Source organism: Oncorhynchus nerka, linkage group LG27, assembly GCF_034236695.1.
Source record: "Oncorhynchus nerka isolate Pitt River linkage group LG27, Oner_Uvic_2.0, whole genome shotgun sequence".
Lineage (NCBI taxonomy): Eukaryota > Metazoa > Chordata > Actinopteri > Salmoniformes > Salmonidae > Oncorhynchus > Oncorhynchus nerka.
In genome coordinates this window covers 22,052,103-22,069,054 of record NC_088422.1, presented here as the reverse complement: position 1 = coordinate 22,069,054, position 16,952 = coordinate 22,052,103, and the positions used below count along the sequence as shown (strand labels likewise).

Sequence of the window (16,952 nt, the reverse complement as noted above, 5' to 3'; positions counted from 1 at the left end):
CAATATGTGCCATGTAAAAAAAAAAGTTAACGTTTGAGTTCCTTGCTCAGAACATGAGAACATATGAAAGCTGGTCGTTCCTTTTAACATGAGTCTTCAATATTCCCAGGTAAGAAGTTTTAGGTTGTAGTTGTTATAGGAATTATAGGACTATTTCTCTCTATACCATTTGTATTTCATTAACTTTGACTAATGGATGTTCTTATAGGCACTATACTATTGCCAGTGTAACAGTATAGCTTCCGTTCCTCTCCTCGCTCCTACCTGGGCTCGAACCAGGGTTACATCGAAAACGGCCAACCTCAAAGCATCGTTATCCATTGCTCCACAAATGCCGCGGCCCTTGCAGAGCAAGGGGAACAACTACTTCAAGGTCTGAGCGAGTGACTTTGAAACGCTAACTAGCTAGCCATTTCACATCGGTTACACCAGCCTAATCTCGGGAGTTGATAGGCTTGAAGTCATAAAGAAGTCAATGCTTGAAGCACAACGAAGAGCTGCTGGCAAACGCACGAAAGTGCTGTTTGAATGAATGCTTATGAGCATGCTGCTACCTACCACCGCTCAGTCAGACTGCTCTATCAAATATCAAATCATAGACTTAATTATAACACAGAAATATGAGCCCTGGGTCATTAAAATGGTCAAATCCGGAAACAAAATGTTTATTCTTTCAGTGAAATACAGAACCCTTCCTTATTTTATCCCCAACTCTAAATATTGCTGTTACATTGCACAACCTTCAATGTTATGTCATAATTATGTACAATTCTGGCAAATTAATTAGTCCTTTGTTAGGAAGAAATGGTCTTCACACAGTTCGCAACGAGCCAGGTGGCCCAAACTGCTGCATATACCCTGATTCTGCTTGCACAGAATGCAAGAGAAGGGACACAATTTCCCTTGTTAAAAGAAATTCATGTTAGCAGGCAATATTAACTAAATATTCAGGTTTAAAAATATATTCTTGTGTATTGATTTAAAGGCATTGATGTTTATGGTTAGGTACACATTGGTGAAACGACAGTGCTTTTTTCGTGAATGCGCTTGTTAAATCACCCGTTTGGAGAAGTAGGCTGTGATTCGATGATAAATTAACAGGCACCGCATAGATGAACTTCTATGTAATCCGTCTGGATTACTGCAACTCGCTGTTGGCTGGGCTCCCTGCCTGTGCCATTAAACCCCTACAACTCATCCAGAACGCCGCAGCCCGTCTGGTGTTCAACCTTCCCAAGTTCTCTCACGTCACCCCGCTCCTCCGCTCTCTCCACTGGCTTCCAGTTGAAGCTCGCATCCGCTACAAGACCATGGTGCTTGCCTACGGAGCTGTGAGGGGAACGGCACCTCAGTACCTCCAGGCCCTACACCCAAACAAGGGCACTACGTTCATCCACCTCTGGCCTGCTCGCCTCCCTACCACTGAGGAAGTACAGTTCCCGCTCAGCCCAGTCAAAACTGTTCGCTGCTCTGGCCCCCCAATGGTGGAACAAACTCCCTCCCGACGCCAGGACAGCGGAGTCAATCACCACCTTCCGGAGACACCTGAAACCCCACCTCTTTCAGGAATACCTAGGATAGGATAAAGTAATCCTTCTCACCCCCCCATTAAAAGATTTAGATGCACTATTGTAAAGTGGCTGTTCCACTGGATGTCATAAGGTGAAAGCACCAATTTGTAAGTCGCTCTGGATAAGAGCGTCTGCTAAATGACTTAAATGTAAATGTAATGAACTATTAATATCACCAACCATGTGTAGTTAACTAGTGATTATGTTTTGATTTATTGTTTTTTATAAGAGAAGTTTCATGCTAGCTAGCAACTTACCTTGGCTTCTTGCTGCACTCGCATAACAGGTAGTCAGCCTGCCACGCAGGCTCCTTGTGGAGTGCAATGTAAGGCAGGTGGTTAGAGCGTTGGACTACTAACCGGAAGGTTGCAAGATCGAATCCCCGAGCTGACAAGGTAAAAATCTGTCGTTCTGCCCCTGAACAAGGCAGTTAACCCACCGTTCCTAGGCAGTCATTGAAAATAAGAATGTTTTCTTAACTGACTTGCCCAGTTCAAAAAACTGTCCTGTTTCAGCTGAAGCATATTTAATGTTGAACTTTTAGACTTCCTCGTAAACATCTGTGATGCCGAGCGTTGTTTCGTCCAGCTTTTTTACGAGTTGGTCAAAAACACACCCACTTTGTGGAAAAGGCACAGATAAACCTCACCAGCTTCCGTTTTTTTTCTTCATACTCAAAAATACTATTCAGTGCCACAGGACAGGTCTCCCTAGCTCACTAAGGGACCTGAAGTATGATGTAAGAGCTGGGCAGCTTTGCTGGAGACGATCAACGCTGGATGAAGAGAGCCATCATGTGCAAACATGTCCCAGAATTTCACGCCACTCAGTGTCAACAAAGGCAAAAAAAATGTGCGCAGTTCCTTTCTTCGGGAAGCAGATACTGATAAGTGGCTGTAGATCTGTAAAACAATTCTCAATATCCACTGACCGCTGATCGCAGGCGTGCTTGCAGGCATTATGAGCTATGTGAGCTGAGCAATTAGCTTTCAGAATGCGATTGTTGACACTGCTCAATAACTGGTACACGGAGGGGTGTTTTCCAATTATGTCAGTGTCCGCAGTAGACGTCACGAAGAATGCCCTGATATTGCTAGCACCTTTAGCTAGTGTGGCCTTGTGCATTTCTGTGGATGCATGCCGAGTTAGGTCATTCTCCCCTTCATAGGCAATTGAGAATTCCCGATGCATAAAGTACAGAAAGCTTTCGTTGAGTCACCACTGACGGGCTTAACCCACGTCTTTTTTGCTTTACATTGTTTGTTGTAGCTGCAGTCTTTTTTTTGCATGTTTATCCATATTTCCTTGATATGCCAAACCGACCGAACAATAACAAATTACTTTGCAGGAATTGGCGCTTTTACACTATACTGTGATTGGATGAATATACGGGACAAGGGAGGTCTTGTATAGGACAATATATAATATAGGGACATCCCGGCTAATACGGGACAGTTGGCAACCCTAGTTGTCCAGTAGGTTATGCCTGCCCATAGCATAACCCCACCGCCACATGGCATCAACAAACTGCTCGCCGACACAACGCCATCTGCCCGGTACAGTTGAAACCGGGATTCATCCGTGAAGCTCGCACTTTTCCAGCGTGCCAGTTGCCATCGAAGGTGAGCATTTGACCACAAGTCAGTTATGTCAAATCAAACGTGCCAATTCTATCTGTCCGCAGCTATGAGATCAGAGTTAAACGTACGCAGAAATGAATAAGGCCTGATTTAAAAAAAAATGTTTTTATTACATTTTAATAAAACATGAATCCACTGAGTAAATCTAACATCCCTTTTCTCGAGCTGCAACATGCATACATGTTTGTGTCAACGGACATGAAGTCATTATTCAACGTAGCTACCCGGTGTCTGCTCCTCCTGTTTGTTGTGATGAGTTTGTCGACTGTCCGCTGTACTTAAACACATGTACAAATCCCTTTTCAACTCCGTGTGTTGTGGAAAGGCAAACACTAGTCGTTTCACACTAACGTTAGTGAACCAAATATGGGAATTCAGTGGCCTTTAGTGCCAGTAGTTCACTCCCATTTGCTAGTGAAAGAAATTAAATGCAAATACGAAAAATAACTGGTCGCATTTGTGTGAGTGTGATATACATTTAATTATGCATCCCATTTAGTTGTATTTTCCACCTAACATTACGAGCATTTCGCAACCCGGTAGACTAACTGTAATTATGATTCATGTCACAAAGTATAATCAAAAATAAATATCAATGTAGCAATATTGATGTTACTCTGTTACACAGGGAACAGAAACCAGTTGTTACTTTATTAACCTCTTGCTTCTACTTGGGACGCTTGCGTCCCAACTAGAGCTCTGGAAATGCAAATGCGCTACGCTAAATGCTAATAGTATTAGTTAAAACTCAAAAGTTCATTAAAATACACATGCAGGGTATCAAATTAAAGCTACGCTCGTTGTGAATCCAGGCAACAAGTCAGATTTTTAAAATGCTTTTCGGCGACAGCATGAGAAGCTATTATCTGATAGCATGCACCAATACACTACAACACAAAAACACAGCAGGGGACATAAACAAAATAATTAGCATTTCGGCGTTACACAAACCGCACAATAAAATAGAAAACAGTCATTACCTTTCACCATCTTCTTTGTTGGCACTCCTAGATGTCCCATAAACACTATTGGGTCTTTATTTCGATTAAATCGGGCCATATAAAGCCAAGATATCGTTATATGTAGACTGTGTGATAAACGAAAAAAACAGCGATTTCACAACGTAACGTCATTTTTTTTAATTCAAAAAGTAGACTATAAACTTTCACAAAACACTTCAAAATACGTTTGTAATGCTACTTTAGGTATTAGTAAACGTTAATAAGCGATAAAAATCATCCTTAGGCGATGTAAAAATCATTAGCTGTCGTCTTGGAAAAAATTTCACGAGAGAGCTCTTCCGGAATGATCTGGGCGGAGACCGGAGGTAAGTGGTGCCCCTGTTTCGGTTCAACCAAGAATCAAAGATGATTAAATTCACAAGACTCTAGACAACATGGGGATGCTGTGGGAGTTGAATGCTCGGTCTTATCTAATTCGGCTCACTGTTAACATTTGCTGGAAGTGGCGCAAGGATATTTATTTCCATTTTCTGTGATCAGGTTTTCCTGCGCTTTCCGATGTAACGCACGTTATGTTATAGCCACAGTCGTGATTTAACCAGTTTTAAAAACGTCCGAGGGTTTCATATCCACACATTCTAACCATATGAACGTACTATATTCCTGGCATGAGTAGCAGGGCGCTGAAATGTTGCGCGATTTTTAACAAAATGTTCAAAAAAGTAGAGGGTCGACTTAAGAGGTTAATGTGCTGGTTGACAACATGCCTAGTAAAGTGTGCTTTACTATACATCTTTGTCTTGTTGTGACTACAACACAAAGCATATTGAAACATGGTGGCAGCGGTACTCAAAAGAACCTGGATCTCATCGATGAAAATGAAGAATACATCCCAGGCGGCAGTTTGAAAAAGTGCCGCGTTTACAGCCTAGTCATCGCGCCGAACATCTACGTTAGCTGGCTATCGTGAGTGATTCCATGCTAAATGCTAACTGGCTATTGGATACAAGCAGTTTCGTTAGTAGCTAACGTTCCATTCTACAACTAAATCGCCATGGAAAATGCACTGAAACCTCCGGGGAAAAATAGACTTTGATTGTAATTTAGCACTGACCTGGGAAAGAGAAATTCAATGAGAGAAGAACCTGATGACTACAAAGTGAAGCTACTGTATCTCATTGGGGAAAAGGGCAGATAGGGTCTCACAAATCTATGTGTGGGAAGTACAAAAGAAAATCTCTCTGAAGTAATTGCAGCATTGGATGCATTTTGTGATCCAAAGAAAAATGAATTAATTGAGAGGTTTTTTTTCATGCGAAGTCACAGCCAAGATGAGAGTTTAGACAAATATCTCACTGAATTGAGGACTCTAGTGGCCACCTGCAACTTTGGCGTAATCAAACTCTCTTATCAGGGACAGGATTGTGTGTGACATGTGACCCACACTTTGGAGAGCACTTACTCGGAGACTGATCTCAGTTTAGAGAAATGCATACAGATTGGAAGAGCTGCAGAACTGTCCAGACAGAGTTAAAGTCATACAAGTGTAGGGCCCTGTAGCAGTGCATGCAGTAACACAAAGAGAGGGAGAGACCCTACAGAGGGACAGAGCATGATACTGTGGACAGACACATGAGAGAAAAAAGGTAAAATGCCCTGCATATGGACAAAAATGTAAATCATGTGGGAAAAACAATCGCTGCTCTACAGTTTGCGAAAGTGCAGGGACCAGCAAGAGAAACAGTCCTGGCAATGGAAAATGCGTCAGCTGACTCGGTGGTGAGGATGTTCTGTGCATCACACTAGGGGCAAAGTCAGAGTGCATCAACGTGGTGCAGGAGAACCACAGACCCCAATGCAGCTCTCTTTGCAACCATGCTGGTCAACAAAAAGTCAGTCAGATTTCAGCTAGATTGTGGTGCTAGTTGTAATGTTATCCCTGCAAACCTCAAAAGCCAGTCACCTATATAACAAGAGTACTCTGAAACCACTGGGGAAGTGCACACTTAAAATGATCAATCCACACATTAAGAAAACCTACCGAGTTGACTACGATGAACTCAACGAGAATGTGCACAGGCCCATTCTCGGCAGTAAGGCTATCCAGGCAATTGAGTTAATTACTGCGCAGCATCACATCCTGGCCATCAAGAAAACAGGATCCTGGACTAAAGAGCAAATTAAAGAGGAGTACTCTGATGTATTACAGGGAGATGGATGTTTACCTGGCAAACTGAAGCTGGAAGTGGATGAGTGCGTATAGCCCGTCCAGCTGCCAGTAGCAATATATAAACACTCAGAGGAGCTCAGTGTTCTAGAGAAAAGGATGATAAAAGCAGTTGAAAAAAGCACAGATATGATTAGCAGCCTGATCGTAGTGAAGAAACCTTCTGGAAAACTAAGTGTGCATTGATCCGAAACCTCTCAAGGCGTTCGAGGAGCCATTACCCAGACGTGCGGCCAGATCTGAATAGAGCGTGTTCTCCGTTTGTGATGTAAAAAATGGATTTTGGCATGTGGAACTGGAAGCCGGATTCCTCCATCTCACCACGTTCTCTACACCCATGGGACGCTACAGGTGGCTGCGCATGCCAATGGGAATCAGTCCAGCCCCAGAGATCTTTCAGAGGAAGTTGAACCAGGCAATGGAAGGACTTCCAGGAGTCAAAATCATTGCAGATGACATCTTGATTGTGGGAGTAGGAGACAATGATGAAGCGGTGACTCTGGACCATGACCAAAACCTTAAAATGCGCATGGACAGATGCAGGAAGCTCAATATGAAGCTGCAGCTCCGGCTGAAGGAAGTGCCCTACATTGGCCGCCCTGCTAACATCAGAGGGGTTGAAAGTGGACCCAGGAGAAGTGACAGCCATCAAACAGATGCCTAGGCCTACAAATGTGCAGGGGGTGCAGCGCTTCCTGGGCATGGTAAACTACCTAGCCAAGTTCTGCAGCCAAGCAGCTCTGCGAGCCACTGCGATAGCTAACACACAAGGACTCACTGTGGGAGTGGTCAGAGACATGAGCAGGCTTTCAATAAAATCAGGGATCCCATTTACACAGACCCCTGTGCTGAAATACTACAACCCAACAGAGCAGCCTGTACTACAGTGTGATGCTTCAGAGTGTGTTAGGAGCAGCCTTGATGCAGGGAGGACAACCAATAGCATACGCCAGCAGAGCCCTGACAGACTGAAAAAGGGTATGCACAGATGGAGAAGGAGCTGCTTTCAATGGTGTTTGGCATGGAGAGGTTCCACCAATTCACATATGGATGAACTGTGGAAGTGCAGTCAGATCACAAGCCTTGAGCATCATGACAAAGCCTCTCCTCAGCGCACCAAAAAGACTACAAAGTATGCTCATGAGACTCCAAAACTACGAGGTCAGTCTCCGATACGTTCCGGGAAAATATGTGGTGCTGGCCGACACCCTGAGCAGGGCATACCTCACAGAACAAGACAACAGAGCCCCTGTGGAGATCAGTGGAATCAATCAATATCATACACTACCTCCCTGTGTCAAGCGAGAGACTAAAGCACATCCAGAGAGCTACTGAGCTAGACTGGGAGCTCCAGACACTGAAAAATGTGATCCTGCAGCGGTGGCCTGAAGTGAAAGGACATGTACCCTTGGAAGTAGCAATGTATTTTCACAACGGAGGTGAGCTGAGTGTGCAAAATGTAATTGTCTTCAGAGGATAGCAAGTCATTGTGCCTACTGCCCTCAGGTCAGAGAATGCAGAGAATCCATTCCTCAAACATAGGAACAGAGGGATGTCTGAAAAGAGCTTGTGAGTGTGTCTACTGGCCAGGCATGAATGCACAGCTGAGAACATACATGGCACAATATAGGTATGAAGCAGCAGAAAGAAACGGTGAGGCCACACGAAGCACCAAAGCGTCCCTGGGAAAATATAGGGACTGACTTGTTCCAGCTCAACGACAGACTACATGGTCACAGTTGATTCTCTCCATTTGGAGAACACACAGTTGAAAACGGTCATTTGAAAACTGAAGACACTTTGCACGCTATGGCATACCTGACATCCTTTACTCAGACAATGGTCCCCAGTACTCTTCAGACGAGTTCCGAAGTTTCAGCAAGGCTTGGGACTTTACACACAACATCGTCTCCAGAATACCTGCAAAGTAATGGGAAAGTGGAATCGGCAGTGAAAACAGCCAAAAGACTGATGACAAAAGCAAAGAGAGCAGGTGCTGACCCATACCTGGCCATGCTGGATCACAGAAATACCCTTCACAAGGAACAGACAACAGCTCTGCAATGGTGCTCATGGGAAGACGTACAAAGACACTACTTATAATGAGTGAAAATCTTCTGAGACCGGGGATGGCGAACTGTCAGCTGGAGAAGTTCAATGAGACAACAAACAGGCAACGTACTAAGACACCTCTGCTAAGGATCTCACAGAGCTGCAACGAGATGACAGGGTGGGAGTTTAGCCACTCACAGGACAGAAACAGTGGTGGCAGAAGGCCACAGTAGTCAGACCTGTGGAGCAAAGTTCCTACGAGGTGAAGACGGAACGGGGACAAGTCTAAAGGAGGAACAGGCGACGCCTGAGGAAGAGCAGAGAAATTGAGGATTTCACCACTGAGGAGACTTGCACAGAGCCAGTAAACAGAGCACCAGTTGATGCCCAGCAGGGTGCAGAACACAACCTAGAGGTGAACGATGCACCTCAACACGAAGATCCAAACATCTCAGGTTAAGCACCTCCTGATGTAATCAACACTCTCCACACAAGGTCTGGTAGGGCCATCTGAAGACCTATACACCTGAAAGAATTTGTGGGAAGGTAAAAAATAATAATTAATGCACAGTCAGACAGTAAACAAACATTTAGTTCACATTCCATTTTTTTGCAGACATGGATTTACAAGCCAAAGTTAGGTGGAGTCTGCCTTTTTTGTTGTAAAAAAAGGACATGTAGCAATATTGATGTTACACAGGAAACGGAAACCAGTTGTTACTTACTTTTATTAATGTGCTGGTTGACAACATGCCTAGTAAAGTTTGCTTTACTATATATCTTTGTCTGTCCTGATACAACACAAACATCTTGGGATTAAATGGAGTCAGGAGTTTAGAAGCCTGCGCAATGAAGAATGAATGGGTGTCCGGTGTTATCTATAGAGGCTATGCTTCTAAAATTCCTTTCGCACTAGATTTGAGATTCTATCAATTTAGAGAATCTGAAATGATGTATGCGCTGCAAAGAAATACAATAGGAACCTTTACATAGGCTTTATACACTTGACTCTTTTAGCGAACAGCTGTCATTCTCTTTGCGTTAGCCTACTTAAGCTTTGTGTAGCCAATTCTCCAATTTGCTGTGCGCTTCTGGTAATCTTAAAAAGTTGGACAGGGTTGTCAGGTCTGCAAACTGCAGTCAGGTCAAGACCCTGGTGAGGACGCAGATGAGCTTCCCCCAACTTGAGAAGTCTGTGGCATTATGTTGTGACAATTGCACATTTTAGTGGCCTTTTCTTGTCTCCAGCACAAAGTGCACCAGTGTAATGATCATACTGTTTAATCAACTTCTTGATATGCCACACTTGTCAAATGGATGTATTATCTTGGCAACAGAGAAACGCTCACGAACAGGGATGTCAATAAATTGGTCACAAAATTTTAGAGATGCTTTTTGTGCGTCTTTTATTTCCGCTCATGAAACCAACATGTTGCATTTGTTTTTGTTCAGTATACATGCCCAGACTTCTCACTTTTTAACATTTGTATTGTGTTAAATATTCGCCACTTGGTAGCCACCGTCAGTTATACCCACATTTAACTGTTACTGACGTTAGTGTTAGTTTACCTTTCTTTCCTCTGTCACGTTCGTGTGGTTGTTCCTGAGGATCGCTAGTAATAGTAGATCATATTAGACAAACGTATTACTAGTTATGCAATAATTTGGGACGTGTAGCCTATTTGAATCATTATGGACCGCAGACTATATGTAGCAATTTAAACATGGCACATGACTACTGGACCGTTGTCATCAGTTCCCTTAATTATTTGTGAAGCTTTTTAGGACTATTGTTCAATGTCTTTGTACGCTCCTCCCCTTCCCGACATTTCATGGTTTGAACAATTGACTATGGCAACTTTCAGGATGAATTAAACCACTATTTTTGATTTACCAATGTATTTAGTGCATAAAGGCTCTCCAAACCTGTTTATTATTCATAAATACTTTCCTAGCCCTAAATAATACACAATATCCGTTTTTTTATCGACCAATTGGTGCAGAAAGAAACATGGGTGTATGTACATGACCTTCTGTTATTGATACTTAATATTTTGACCCTAATATTCTGAGCTCTCCATATATTCTATTGAGTGAATTCTAATTAAAGGCACACCAAATTTAAAGGGATGGATTTAGATAAATGTACAAACCCTACTGAGTGAACTCGACAAGAGGTCCTATTAGCCAGCAAGTGGGAGTTTTCAGCAATTGAATTATGTATTAAGCAGTGCAGGGGAGCTACACCTGCAAAGCCCGTTACGCACCTTCATAAGGCAAGTCTGAATACCAACTACTGAGAAGTTGGTCGGAAAAGCATTAAAGTATGAATCGGACCCATATTGATCACCATCTCCCCTCTCTTTTAGGTGAAGCGACCAAGTTTGGCAGAGGGGACTCGTCTTCCCCAGCTCCCCCCAACAGCCTGTCTCAAGGCCCCTCTGCTCAGCCCCAGCAGCCCCCCCAGGCTCAGAGCCAAGGTCTGGGACAGAGCCAGGCCCAGCAGAACCAGGCCTTCCTCAATCCTCCTCTGCCCCCAGGCTACGGCTACACCGGCCTTCCTTACTACGCCGGCATGCCCGGGGTGCCCAACGCCTTCCAGTACGGCCCCACCGTTTTTGTGCCTCCGGTCTCGGCCAAGCAGCCCAACATGGGCTTGGGGAACCCCTCCAGCCAGTACCACCAACAGCATCAGCCTAGCTACGGCCAGCACGCGTATGGAACAGGTGTGTGTGTCAGTGAGTGAGCGAGAGAGTGAACTGAAATCACAGACAGTGTGTGGCTGAGAGGGAGAGTTCTTGCTTAGCGAGCATGGCCCCACCCCCCTGGCGGATATAGTCGCTGTTCACATGCTATTCTAGCCAGTTGCCTTATTGCTTCTCTCTCGGTTCTTCTTCTCCCCCTTACCCCTTCCTCTCCTGTCCTTTTTACTCTCCCCATCCACTTTACTCGTTCCTCCTGGTCCTCTTCCATTCCTCCTCTCTCAGCTTTTGACGACCTGTCTCAGGGCCACGCGGGGGAGTACAGTAAGGGAGGGTACGGAGGCTCTGCCCAGTCACAGGCCAAATCAGCTGGCAGCGGCCCAGGGAAAGGTACACTCACTGAACTCAGCTGCCCCAGGACGCACCCCCTCCCCCTTCCCCGCCCCTTTCTCCTCCCCGCCCCCTTCACTTGTTATCAGCCGTGAGATATATATATATATATATATATATATATTACACACACAGTGGGGCAAAAAAAGTATTTAGTCAGCCACCAATTGTGCAAGTTCTCCCACTTAAAAAGAGAGGCCTGTAATTTTCATCATAGGTACACTTCAACTATGACACAAAATGAGAAACAAATCCAGAAAATCAGATTGTAGGCTTTTTAATGAATTTATTTGCAAATAATGGTGGAAAATAAGTATTTGGTCACCTACAAACAAGCAAGATTTCTGGCTCTCACAGACCTGTAACTTCCTCTTTAAGAGGCTCCTCTGTCCTCCACTTGTTACCTGTATTAATGGCACCTGTTTGAACTTGTTATCGGTATAAAAGACACCTGTCCACAACTTCAAACAGTCACACTCCAAACTCCACTATGGCCAAGACCAAAGAGCTGTCAAAGGACACCAGAAACAAAATTGTAGACCTGCACCAGGCTAGGAAGAATTTGCAATAGGTAAGCAGCTTGGTTTGAAGAAATCAACTGTGGGAGCAATTATTAGGAAATGGAAGACATACAAGACCACTGATCATCTCCCTCGATCTGGGCTCCACGCAAGATCTCACCCCGTGGGGTCAAAATGATCACAAGAACGGTGAGCGCAAATCCCAGAACCACACGGGGGACCTAGTGAATGACCTGCAGAGAGCTGGGACCAAAGTAACAAAGCCTACCATCAGTAACACACTACGCCGGACTGGGACTCAAATCCTGCAGTGCCAGACGTGTCCCCCTGCTTAAGCCAGTACATGTCCAGGCCCGTCTGAAATTTGCTAGAGAGCATTTGGATGATCCAGAAGAAGATTGGGAGAATGTCATATGTTCAGATGAAACCAAAATATAACTTTTTGGTAAAAACTCAACTCGTCGTGTTTGGAGGACAAAGAATGCTGAGTTTCATCCAAAGAACACCATACCTACTGCGAAGCATGGGGGTGGAAACATCATGCTTTGGGGCTGTTTTTCTGCAAAGGGACCAGGACGACTGATCCGTGTAAAGGAAAGAACGAATGGGGCCATGTATCGTGAAATTTTGCATGAAAACCTCCTTCCATCAGCAAGGGCATTGAAGATGAAACGTGGCTGGGTCTTTCAGCATGACAATGATCCCAAACACACCGCCCGGGCAACGGAGTGGCTTTGTAAGAAGCATTTCAAGGTCCTGGAGTGGCCTAGCCAGTCTCCAGATCTCAACCCCATAGAAAATCTTTGGAGGGAGTTGAAAGTCCGTGTTGCCCATCAACAGCCCCAAAACATCACTGCTCTAGAGGAGATCTGCATGGAGGAATGGGCCAAAATACCAGCAACAGTGTGTGAAAACCTTGTGAAGACTTACAGAAAACGTTTGACCTCTGTCATTGCCAACAAAGGGTATATAACAAAGTATTGAGAAACTTTTGTTATTGACCAAATACTTATTTTTTTCACCATCATTTGCAAATTCACTAAATCCTACAATGTGATTTTCAGGAATTTTTTTCTCATTTTGTCTGTCATAGTTGAAGTGTACCTATGATGAAAATTACAGGCCTCTCTTTTTAAGTGGGAGAACTTGCACAATTGGTGGCTGACTAAATACTTTTTTGCCCCACTGTGTGTATGTATGTATGTATGTATGTATGTATGTATATATATATATATATATATATATATATACCTGAGCCAGTTGTATGTGTGTATATGTATATATATATACTGCTCAAAAAAATAAAGGGAACACTAAAATAACACATCCTATATCTGAATGAAATATTCTTATTAAATACTTTTTTCTTTACATAGTTGAATATGCTCACAACAAAATCACACATTATCAATGGAAATCAAATTTATCAACCCATGGAGGTCTGGATTTGGAGTCGCGCTCAATTAAAGTGGAAAACGACACTACAGGCTGATTAAACTTTGATGTAATGTCCTTAAAACAAGTCAAAATGAGGCTCAGTAGTGTGTGTGGCCTCCACGTGCCTGTATGACCTCCCTACAACGCCTGGGCATGCTCCTGATGAGGTGGCGGATGGTCTCCTGAGGGATCTCCTCCCAGACCTGGACTAAAGCATCCGCCAACTCCTGGACAGTCTGTGGTGCAACGTGGCGTTGGTGGATGGAGCGAGACATGATGTCCCAGATGTGCTCAATTTGATTCAGGTCAGGGGAACGGGCGGGCCAGTCCATAGCATCAATGCCGTCCACATGCACATTTGTGGCCTGCTGGAGGTCATTTTGCAAGGCTCTGGCAGTGCTCCTCCTGCTCCTCCTTGCACAAAGGCGGAGGTAGCGGTCCTGCTGCTGGGTTGTTGTCCTCCTACGGCCTCCTCCACGTCTCCTGATGTACTGGCCTGTCTCCTGGTAGCGCCTCCATGCTCTGGACACTACGCTGACAGACACCGCAAACATTCTTGCCACATCTCGCATTGATGTGCCATCCTGGAAGCTGCACTACCTGAGCCACTTGTGTGGGTTGTAGACTCCGTCTCATGCTACCACTAGAGTGAAAGCACAGCCAGCATTCAAAAGTGACCAAAACATCAGCCAGGAAGCATAGGAACTGAGAAGTGGTCTGTGGTCCCCACCTGCAGAACCAGTCCTTTATTGGGGGTGTCTTGCTAAATGCCTATAAAATCCACCTGTTGACTTCCATTTGAACAACAGCATGTGAAATTTAGTGTCAAACAATGTGGCTTCCTAAGTGGATAGTTTGATTTCACAGAAGTGTGATTGACTTGGAGTTCATTTGTGTTGTTTAAGTGTTCCCTTTATTTTTTTTGAGCAGTGTATATACTACTGTTCTGAAACACCCCCCTCACTACTAACTAAGAAATACTCCCTCAGTCACTACTAACTCTTGAAATGGTCAACTTCCTCAGTAGAAATGTTGAACATTGCCAACCCACACCGTGCCGCCTCGCGGGGGCAAACTGACATGTTTGTTTCCTCTCGCTCACAGCTCCAGGTTTGTCTAGCTCAGGCAGCAGTGGAGGGGTGCCCGATATTGGTGCTTCAATGTACAGCAAGACACAGGTGAGCTCATTAACATACTGTGTCCTATGCTGAAGTCAGTCAACACCTGGTTTATAGTTGTTGCTGTTAGTGTTGTCGCGATACCAAGAAGCAAGGGAAACAAAACATGAAGCAGATTTCATTTCTTGGGGGAAAACGATCCAAATTTTGGGGGGAAAACAGCCTTATGTTGTCACGTGTTTCATTTCCAAGCTATAGCTCACAGTATTTTACAAAAGTAGGTTTTAAAAGCTCATAGTTTAGTCTATTTCATGTTTTCTTTTTTGCCACAGAAAATGGTGTCTGTGTATCGTGACATCACTAGTTGCTGTATAGTTTTAGTTTCAGCCAATGATGTGTATACAAATCATTGGTTTCAGTCATGTCTGAGAATAAGCGGCTTTAATTGATACGGCTGGTTGGATTTATTGATGTTAAGGAGCCAGACCACCTCAGTTCCACAGGATTGAAATATGAATGAGGATAAATTCAGGATCATACCTCTTATGCTCAGATATTACACAATATAATGGTCCTCTCCACACTCTGTTCACTGTCCCCAACCCCAGTCTTTTGATAAGCAGGGCTTCCACGCGGGAACGCCCCCTCCCTTCAGCCTGCCATCTGCGCTGGGGGGCACGGGCCCTCTGAACCCCGGGGGTGCCCCCGGTTACGCCCCGCCACCCTTCCTCCACATTCTGCCTGCCCACCAGCAGCCACACTCTCAGTTGCTACACCACCACCTCACCCAAGACGGACAGGTAACAGCCCTTCAACCTCTTGTTGATAAACACCATACACTTAACATTCTCCTTCTGTTGTTGATAAACACCATACACTTAACATTCTCCTCCTGTTGTTGATAAACACCATACACTTAACATTCTCCTCCTGTTGTTGATAAACACCATACACTTAACATTCTCCTCCTGTTGTTGATAAACACCATACACTTAACATTCTCCTCCTGTTGTTGATAAACACCATAGACATACATGGACTTAGTGTCGGAGCTGAACTGCAGTGGTGAATGACTTCCGCCGGATTGCAAAGGTTTTAATGGTCTGTCAAGATAGGGCTGAGTATATAAATAAAAAGTGGAGATGGGGTTCTGGGATGGGTTCCAATGAGTTTTGACTAGGAAGCGCCGTTTCTGTATATTCCCATTTTGCTCAAACAACTTTTCTACCCTCTAGTAAATACCCCTCTCCCTAGTTTGACCCAATAGCCATTAATTGACTGTAGGGTGTGTGCATTGTCTCCCCCTGTAGGGTGTTCCGGGTCAGCGCAATCAGTCCAGCAGCATGCAGCAGAAGAGCCAGGGCAGTAAGTCCAGTTATGGAAGCCCTTACTGGGCCAACTGAAGGGTACCCCTGGGGAGTCTGTCCTGGCCCCCCATACTAAAGGCTGTGTGTGTGTGTCCCTTCTCCAACTCCCCCATTTCTTTCTCTTTTCCTTTTTCAAAATTGGTTGTCCATGTAAGATATTTATGTATGTATTTATATATATATACTGTATATGTAATAGTAGAACATGAAATGTGGTTGCTGCATTTTATTTTTGAAAGACGTTTTTGTTTACTTTTTCAAAGCTGCAGGAAGACATTACAAAAATACATCTGAGAACTCCTATAGAGTAAAATGGAAAAGGAGAGAGCTTTAGCACTGAGCGAAATGAGGACCTCAGATGGGGGGTTTCCACATTAACAAATTACATTTGTCTCCTTTTTTTTTTTATACACAACTTTTGAGTTATCCAGCTTATCTCCTTCATTTTCACCTTTTTAAAACTTCAGCCGTAGGTCCTCCCTCCTTTTGTTTCTGATTGGGTGGCTCTGGCAAGGGGGGGGCTGCCTCTGTGCCTTCCGCTCCATCGATACGCCTCAAAGACCTGCCCATTAAAATTGTATATTTTAATTTCATTTTAACCGTTTCCATCTGAATAAAAGTTCTGAGCAGTAATCATCTTGCCCAAGTTCATTCTTGTCATTTAGTTTGTGAGGTACTGATTGTGAGGGCAGACTGGACTTAGATGTTGTGATTGAATGTGTGATTTGTTGTTGACCCTGAACTGACCAGGGCTACCGCACACCACCTTCGTACTTGAGCGCCATCCATACCGCTGACCCAGAAAAGCAGAGATGCTTTTCGGCCACTTGTTTAGGTGAGGTTCTGGCTAGCGGAGTAGAACACTTGAAAAATAAAAGGATATCCTCACACTCTAGGAGCTCAGATGCAATTTAATAAACGCTTCGACAGATTAAGACCGCATTTCTCTAATCGTTGGTTATTAA

General features: G+C 44.2%; 1 pseudogene; it reads left to right on the top strand.

Moving 5' to 3' along the window:
* The window catches only part of LOC115111359 (ubiquitin-associated protein 2-like), a 32,112-nt pseudogene extending 15,492 nt beyond the window's left edge, over nucleotides 1-16,620 (top strand).
* The last annotated feature ends 332 nt before the right edge of the window (nucleotides 16,621-16,952 follow it).